Here is a 6,225-nt window from a genome sequence, read left to right on the forward strand (position 1 = left end):
CCCACACTGCTTTCTGAGACAGACTCTGCTCTGAAGTTCTGTCTATTGAGGTGCATTTCTGTCATGACAGCAACACAGCTGGGGTGGGTCTGTGTGTAAAGGAAGAAATACAGGCTTTGTCCTCAGATCTAAGTTCAAATTGTGCATTTGCTACTTTCCAGCTGAGTGACCATGGGGATGTGACATCACCTCTCTGAGTCTCTGTTTCCCCATCTATGATACAAAGGTTCCTAGCAGCCATTGGACCACAAGGATCAGATACAAATGTGTGAGCTTAGTGTCTGGTTGCGTGTAGGTGAGCAATGTGGGTTTATTCTTTCAGTTCACTCACAACATGTTGATTAAACATACGTGAGCCGCATCTAGGGACTAAGAATGTCTTTCTATCTGTATAAACGAGGTAGGTCAAGCTTCTAACCTACCAGAGTTGATGAGACCCCGTATGGGCTGGTTTCATTCATGTTGTCCACATACAGAAACTTCACACACATTTACTAACAAGCTTGCCTCTGCAATGAGAGTGGTTGGGTGGCATCTTTTTATTCTCATTGTCTGGTCTGAGTCTGGCAAGTCTTCTGTTTCTACCTGTTTAGTCGGGAAGCTGAACACAGACAGTGGACTGCACACTGGTTGGGTTGGCTGGGAGTCTAGCCCTATGAAGAGTCGACCTCAAATTATCTCTTCATCACTTTGCTGTGGTTTAGATAAACCCCAGTGGGATTGATCTGCTCAGTTGCACTACTGGCAATTTCAGTAAAATAAATGTTTTAGTTTTTACAGTTTAGTCCCAGACAGCCAAGAAGGTAGTTTTCCCTTGAAGTTTCTCCTAATAATTACAAAAGGAAAGAAATGAGACAAAACAATCTGGGTCAATAGGATCAAAAGGTACCTCTCCCCCAGTTTTGTTTTTTTTTTTTAAACATGAAAAAAGCCTCTGTTTGGTTATTGAAGGATTTAACTTAAGTCCTCCATGGATGATACCTAAATAAATAAATAAATTTTGGCTACATTGTGATGTAGTCTAGACAAGTTATGGAGACAACTGAAAAGACTTCAGTTTTCAGTCTATTTCTCTATTAGGACTGCTCTGTGTTTCAGACTTTGGAATTGATATGTTTGCAGCCAGGTGAAGAGCCATACATGGAACTAGGAATAAGTATAATCATGATGCTGGTGATCACGATAAAGATAACAACTCTGAAGATGATAAAAGCTGCTATTTATCAAGCGTGTTATATTTGAGAAAAAGCTTTACAGTGTTCAGACCCCCTCACCGACCCTGGGATGGGCACCATGATGATAACCTTCATTTTACAGATGAGAAAACTGCTTCACAAAGAGGTCAAGTAAGTGGTTCAAGAGAGGGCTGCTAATAAGGCTAAAAGGGAAGAATAACTAAACCTCTACCCCAGTTCCCATTGTCAGACCTGCCATTGGCTCATTTCAGGACCTTGGGCAGGTCAACTCTCCTCTTTGGACGTTGGTTCCCCATAGGTAAAAAGAAGAGTTCGGGCTACCAGATGGTTAATGCCCCTTCCACCTGTGATAAATAATGATTTAGAGTTTCTTTCAGCTTCTGTGATGTAATTAAAGTGGGCTGTCACCAAGCTTAAATGTTTTCAGTCATCCAGATCCAGAGTAACCATTAGATGTTAGGAAGCGATCCATTATTTTAAAAATTTGGATTCCCTCACCATATGGAAAAGCATATGGGGCGCGGTGCTATTTTCCAGTATGGGAAGTTTTCCTTCTGAGGCAAGAAAGAAGCCCAGGACTTCCCTGGTGGCACAGTGGTTAAGAATCCGCCTGCCAATGCAGGGGACATGGGTTCGAGCCCTAGTCTAGGAAGATACCACATGTCGCGGAGCAACTGGGCCCGTGTGCCACAACTACTGAGCCTGCGCTCTAGAGCCCGTGCTCTGCAACAAGAGAAGCCACCACAATGAGAAGCCCACAAACGGCAGCGAAGAGTTGCCCCTGCTCGCCACAACTAGAGAAAAAGCCTGTGCACAGCAATGAAGACCCAATGCAGCCAAACAAATAAATTTATAAAAAAAAAAAAAAAAAAAAAGAGAAAGAAAGAAGCCCAGATCTTTGCAAGACTTGATGAATATAATCAGATCAGGGAGAAACCAGAACCCAAGCTTAAGCTACACTTGGAATATTTCCTTTACTAATGCACATCCACATTGGTTTTGGGGTGTATTTCCAGGCTTTATTTGTGAGCTTGAAGTAAATTGTAAATTTACATAAATTGTAAATTTACTTCACCAGCTTCCAGAAACAAATCACTGACTCTTGTTTTTTCTTCAATGCACCTCTGTTGCTTTCTCACTTGTATTTCTCTGGTTTTGAGCATATGACTTTCAAAGTTGCTGGAAGTAATCACTGCATTCCTCTCACACAGAGAAATCAAAAGCAAATATAAACTGCTCTCTCAGCTTACTTCTAAATCTAAGCAGACCCAACTGCTGTTAGATAGTGCTTTGTATGCTAAGATGCAGTATCTCTTTGAATGGAATAAACAAGGAAAACCTCCAAGTGGTTTGCTGACACTATAGCATTACTGAGCTGGCAAAATTCATAAACTAATATTGCAAAGTAGCTCTTTGGCACATGCTATTTTCGGCAATTTGTACTCTCTGTCACTATTTCCTTTTTCATGCCATCTGTAAAGCATACTCTGGCTTTTTTCTCAACAAGAAATGTGTCTTTCTGGAAGGTTGATCAGACAAAAATAGAAAGTACTTGCTGGGTTGGTTAATGACTGTAGAGGATGTGCTACGTTAGCATCCTGGAGGGGACTGTTTTGGGGTTATACAGGACAGACATGGGAGACTGATATAAAAAGTAAGAAAAAAGACAAAAAGGAAGCTATCACATGCCAGCTAGAATATACTAAATATTTCTCATCGTCATTAGAAACGATCATATTTAAATTCCCATTGCCTGATTACTTAGGATAAAGGGAAGCAGTAGCAGTGTCATTAAATAAAAATCTCTCTGGTTATTGAAGGATAAACTTAAGCCATACATGCGTGATGACTGGATGCAAGGGCATAGATTGGGAGACCTGGGCCCATCCACTTACTAGCTCTGTAAACATGGGCAAATCAATTCCACCATCGTTTGGTCTTAGTGTCATCAAATCAGATAATCAGGAAGGCCCTGCCCAACTCTGAAATGCTTTGGTTTGTCAAAGGAACATTGATTTGTTCATTTGTTCAGCAGTTATATATTGAGCTTCTACTATGGGCTGGGCACTGAAAAAGACAGAGAAGATTCCCAATATCATGCAGCTGATGTTCAAGCAGAGGAGAGAGCCAATTAATGGCTCAGCCATTAGTAACGGAACAAGATGGCTTCAGGTGGGAGTAAGTGCCATGAAAGGTCATAACTGTGTGATCTGATAGAAATCTGATAGAAATTAATTGGCATGGGAAAGGGTGGAGGTTAGTCATACATTAATTTGCAATACCTATCTACCAAGAGAGGTGTTTTTAACAGGGCTGGTAGTGCCTCCTAATGGGATTTTGGAATTTTGCGAGTGAGTTAGTTATTTTACAGTGTAGCCATTCTAGACAATTGACATATTGAACTACAAATTATTTTATTATGAATTATATCTTTATTCTCTTTTATATTACATCTTGAGAATTTATTGTATCCAAAATTGTGCAGGTGTATATATTACTTATGAATTGCACTTCAGGATCATAAAATGGAAGTTAAACATTAATATTGTCTTTTAGACATTTATTTATTTATTTATTTAATTTATTTATTTTTGGTTGCATTGGGTCTTCGTTGCTGTGCGTAGGCTCTCTCTGCGGCTCTCTCTAGGGGACTACTCTTCGTTGCGGTGCGCGGGCTTCTCATTGTGGTAGCTTCTCTTGTTGCAGAGCATGGACTCTAGGCACGCGGGCTTCAGTAGTTGTGGCACACAGCCTCAGTAGTTGCGGCACACGGGCTTAGTGGCATGTGGGATCTTCCTGGACCAGGGATCGAACCCATGTCTCCTGCATTGGCAGGAGGATTTAACCACTGTGCCACCAGGGAAGTCCCTAGACATTATTTTTAATAGGAGGGGGCATTGAGTTTGATAGGATTAGAAACCACTGATCTAGAACTCTCAGAACCAGAACCCTAATATAGCTGGCATTGCTGTGCAGTGATCTATTTTTAGGCAAAAGTGATCAATCATTAGGAAATAAGTTCCTACAGGGAATAAAGGGCGCAGATTTTTTTTAAGTAGCAATTTTCAGATTTTTTAAATCAATTAATTCATTGGGTCACATCCAAACTTTATTTAGTTTTTAGCCTAAGTTACACACTAAGTTAATCTTATGGAAAATAAAAAGGAGAACATTTGGAACTTGCTCTGAAAGTCAGAACATATTAATTGGAAGAGAAATAAAAACAAGTTCCAGGTAGGAACAGCCCTCTCACCAGTTCTTACATCATCTGCTTTGTGGATATGGACTAACTGCCTGTCTAAAAATAACCTCATCTATGTTAAGGAAGAATACCCCCTGTATCTGTGGGATGACTTCTGTTCTTACTCTTACGGGGTTAGAGAACCACCATGAATAACCACTCTTTCCTGCACAGTTGGCTTGCGCATGGGCCTGAATCAATTAGGGCTGATCAGAATCATTCTCCAAGAGTTTTCAAAGGGGACTGAAAAATGAATTAAGCATTTTTCCAAGAGTCATGGTGGAGGGGGGTTCCCAAGGTTCAGGAACAATCGACAGCCATGTCTTCCTGCATAGAGAGGAAGCCTGTTTGAAGGGAAAGATTGAACGTGATAAACAGAGAGGTGCTTTCACTCTTCCATTAATTCACTCAATCGATGATACTTTTCACACTAGACATTGTGGTGACCCTGGAGAAAATAATGCCTGCAGTAGGGTAAATAGTGCCTCCCTTTCCCCCTCCACCCCCTAACAAATGATATCCACACCTGAATCCCTGGAACCTTGTGACTGTTACTGCAAAAAAAGACTTTGCAGATGTGATTATATTAAAAGTCTTGTGATGAGGACATTATCCTGGATTACCCAAACGGACCCAATGCCATCAGAGACGTTCTTAGAAGAAAGAGACAGGAGATTCAGAGTCAGAGAGAGAGATCTGAAGATGCTGACTTCAAAGCTGCCGGATTTGAAGATGGTGGAAGGACCACAAGCCAAGGAAGGTGGGTGGCCTCTAGAAGCTGGAAAAGGCAAGGAAACGGATTCACCCTCAGGACTTTCAGAAGGAAATCAGCCCTGCCAACACCTTCATTGTAGCCCTGTGGCCACGATGGACTCATTTCAGGCTTGAGCTCCAGAATTGTAAGAATACCTCTGTATTGTTCTAAACCACTATGTTTGTCGTCGTTTGATATACTAGCAACAGGAAACTGATACAACATCCCTACCCTGGCATCTCATGTTCTTGTAGTGGGGACAATCTAGAAATGTGTCAATAAAAAGTAAAACAAGATAATAGAAATCCAGAGATTGGCAAACTGAAATAAGAGATGGAGAAAGTAAAAACCCCTGGTTCCAGCTGACCCCCAGGCCCAGCTATTTCCCTGCAGCTATTCAATCATATCCCAGTACCTTTCATAAATCACCTTTTCTTCTAATGTTTGTTCCAGTTGAGTTTCTATCTCTGTCAAACAAAAGAGCCCTGCTTCATATAATCTGCATTGATGGTCCTATAGGGGCTCTGATGCTTACTGTGTCAACCTGGAAGCAGTTTCTCAAGAAAGTCTTAATGATGTTTAGCAGAACTGCATTTTCTTACAGGAAAATGTGCTTCTCCAATGTAGAAACATTTTCAGCAACATCGAGAATTTTCTGTGAATTTCCTATTAGACAGGCAGTTACACTAAGGAAACCTTAGCTGGGTGAGCTTCTTAATCAAAACTTTAATTTATTCATTCCTTCTGATTCATTTTTGGTGTTCATTGAACACCTACTGCGTACCAGGTCCTGGGAAGACAACACTGAACAACTTAAAATCTCTGCCAGGACTTAATAGGAGAGATTTTATTTAAAGAAACAATTACAATACAGTGTGATAATAACACTAACCACCAATGCTTACGATCACGTTCTATAGGCCAACCGATAGCTGGCTGTGAGCTATGAAAATGGCTTACGTGTTGTAATGGTCACAAATACACTATTTAGGAAGATGCACTATTATAGCTATTTTACAAATAAGGAAACTGAG

The sequence above is a fragment of the Balaenoptera borealis genome, assembly GCF_965194805.1.
Source record: "Balaenoptera borealis genome assembly, chromosome: 16".
NCBI classification, from domain to species: domain Eukaryota; kingdom Metazoa; phylum Chordata; class Mammalia; order Artiodactyla; family Balaenopteridae; genus Balaenoptera; species Balaenoptera borealis.